General features: G+C 28.2%; 1 protein-coding gene across 2 annotated transcripts in view; it reads right to left on the reverse strand.

The window, feature by feature from the left end:
* Window positions 1-270: 270 nt before the first annotated feature.
* The window catches only part of LOC109862848, a 9851-nt gene continuing 7006 nt past the window's right edge, over window positions 271-3115 (reverse strand). The window contains exons 6-9 of one of the 2 annotated variants that reach the window (XR_002251224.1): window positions 2864-3042; window positions 2191-2461; window positions 1621-1683; window positions 271-550 (exon numbers count right to left, since the gene is read on the reverse strand). The gene's annotated coding sequence lies outside the window, so the exon portion shown is untranslated. Of the gene's footprint in view, window positions 551-1620; window positions 1684-2190; window positions 2517-2863; window positions 3043-3115 lie in introns of both variants that reach the window. The other variant, XR_002251223.1, reaches the window with a different exon arrangement.

Genomic DNA, 3115 nt, shown 5'->3' on the forward strand with positions numbered 1-3115 from the left:
GTGTACACTTGAGTGAATTGAAATGACAGTAAATCCTATGACATAAAAGTGTTAAATACATATCTTAAAGTCATCTTAAAGTATATAATGATTAACAATTAGTAATAAACTGAGAATCATCTCGGGCTCTTTAAACTAGTCGATGAATATATAATGATTATTTTTCTTCTCTCCTTTACCCTATATGCCATTNGGTTTCTTATGTCTACTATTAAATTATGAAAGGATAAGAAAAGTAGAAAGTGTGCAGTAAATAAAACAACGTATCTCTAAAGTTTTAGAATTAATTATTTATTAGTTGTTTATATTTCTAGTAAAAAGCGTATAATAGTGGAAATTATTTCACATTAAGCATAAAAGTTAACCCATTAATATAAGTTTTCCAATTTTTTTTTGTTTTGTTTTTCCACATATTGAACTTCATTCAGTATATAATTTTATATTGTATCATTTAATAGAGATATTATACGATATGTCCTTGTTACGGTTACCAATTAACAAGAGCAAGGCTTGCACGTACATTGTCCGCCCGTTTTACAGCCACATTGGTCTGTGAACATAAAAAATTATAATTTACTTATCCTCTTAAATTGATAAAAAATCAAATTTAACCCTTCAAGACCAGACGTGTGTCTCCTAGACTGACTCAAAAATTGCGCATCATTTCTAGAAAACATTAGTTCTTTTAAATGCTTATATCTCCGAAATTACTAGAGATTTTTTCACTTTGTTTATTTTTATCGACACAAAATCGTTCAAACTGTTGAGTCAAAGAAATAAAATTTTTAAAATACTGATTTTTCGCGGAGATATTTGATCTAAAATCGTAGGTCTCAGATTTGGTCTAGCCATGAAGGATTAACGATAGTTGTATAACATTATTTTATAAAGAACAGAAGATTTATATACACAATTTTACATTCTATATATATATGTATTTTTTGTTTATAGGAATTTACTAATGATGAAATCTTATTGTAAAATTTAATTGTAAAACACAACTTTCAAAATAAAAAACAATTTCGTATAAGAGTATAAGAAAATCTAAATGAAAGAGAAAAAGTGTGTTTCAGGAAATTGTTTCTCCTTTCATTACGTACTCGTAATAATGGACTAACCAAGAATTACAGCTCCGAGAACCGAGTTGCGCTTACAACAAAATCACACTACAAGCGGAATTGCCGTGATGTACCGTGCTAAGCGGTACAACGAACCGACGATAACAGCCGGTCATTGTACGAAAACAAAAGATAGAATAAAGTAATTTATTCTCGGAGATATACACTCGATATATTCTGCTCGGAGCAAACAGTGTTTTGAAATATGTCTTTATACCGACCTTAATACAGACCATAGCAACAAATATAGAATACTAATTGTAATATAATTACTGATCATATAAGATNTGTATTATGCTCGCGATTTATATTTACAATTCTGTTGGTAACAGCTATAGCAGATTTAATAATATATCAATGGTATCAATATTAATATATTAATGACGGTTACTGACAATATTATTGACTGTGTGAGAATAGTAGTACAGATAGATAATGAGAAGAAAAATAATAAATAAATGGTGCAATCAATTAAAATGTGTCTTTTAACTTTTAACATTACCTTTGCATCCAGAGTCGCAGCATCCGCAGTTATCACCACACTTGCAACCATCCTGACATTTGTCTGCAATATACATAAAAAAGTATGGTATATATATTACAACGTATATATATATACACGCAATGTATGTGTGTATAAAAGTGACTATAGAAAAAAAAAAAAAATATATATATATATATATGTAATAAAGTATGTATATTATATAACATGTATAAACAATTTAAAAAACTAAACAATATATATACGTATATGCATGTATACATACTATATGTATGTATATGTATACATATACTTGGAAATACAAAATTATCTAAAATAAGAGATCTTAAGAGCGCAACAATTTTTATCAGTATAACTGATTAAATTTACTTTATCAGCTATATATACTGCTGTTTACTTGAGATTTAAGAAATAAAGCTAACTTTATTTATTTAAACGCAGTTAGTAATTGGCGCAGTTGTGTCAGAATGACAATTGAGGAAACGTCATGTTAAATCGTCTATTAAATGTCCAATAAAGCGTCATGATATATGTTTATATATATATATATATATATATGAATATACTTACCTTTGCACTTGTCACATCCTGGTCCCGGCATCTTAACTGGTTTTGGCTGGCTTGTCAAAGCTCGAACAGTCAGATAATGCTGAGGATCGACTAACTTGCCGATATAACGCCCAACACTGAATTTATCGATCGGTCCCCACTATGATCCGGGCTTGGTTCCGAGCGGTTTGACGAGCGCAAAGCGCGGCGTGTGCAACCGTCAACATGCGTGCAATGCGCAATTGTTCAGGGCCGTGTCAACTCTGCCGGCACGGCTTTTTCTAACAGGTTGCTGAATTAAACGCATTTAATTTTTCTTTGTTTTTCTATATATGTTTTCTTTACACCTATACATGAATTTTAAACACGGTTTAATAATCTTTTTAATATTATATATATATATAAACATATACATATATATATGTATATATATATATATGTTTATATGTATATATATATGACAGAATATATATATATATATATATATATATTCTGTTTTACATATATAAAAGTATTAATATAAATCGTGTCATTTGTGCAGCATGAAAAAAAACAATATATTAAAAAGATTATTAAACCATGTTTATATATATATAAATTTTAAAAATGTTAAAAACTGTTTGAATACTGAACTACACAGTTTTAACACTATTATAAAAATAAAGATGATAGAGTAGCGAAAATGAAAAATTACCGTGATTTCGATATTTTACATTTTATTATGCTGATCGTAAAAGATTAATGATTATTTGATTAAATCATATATATTTTTTCTTTTCATTAATACAAATAAATCAGAGCCTTTCAACTTGCGCACGGTGTATGGTTTGCGTCATAAGATCTCTATGCAGTCACGTAATCAGTTGGAAGTCTCTGAAATAAATCATTTGACGTAGTGATTGTAAACTATATATATATATATATATATATATATATATATATATAT

This window comes from Pseudomyrmex gracilis, unplaced genomic scaffold (genome assembly GCF_002006095.1).
Source record: "Pseudomyrmex gracilis isolate BER0280 unplaced genomic scaffold, ASM200609v1 scaffold_2508, whole genome shotgun sequence".
In the NCBI taxonomy this organism is placed as follows: domain Eukaryota; kingdom Metazoa; phylum Arthropoda; class Insecta; order Hymenoptera; family Formicidae; genus Pseudomyrmex; species Pseudomyrmex gracilis.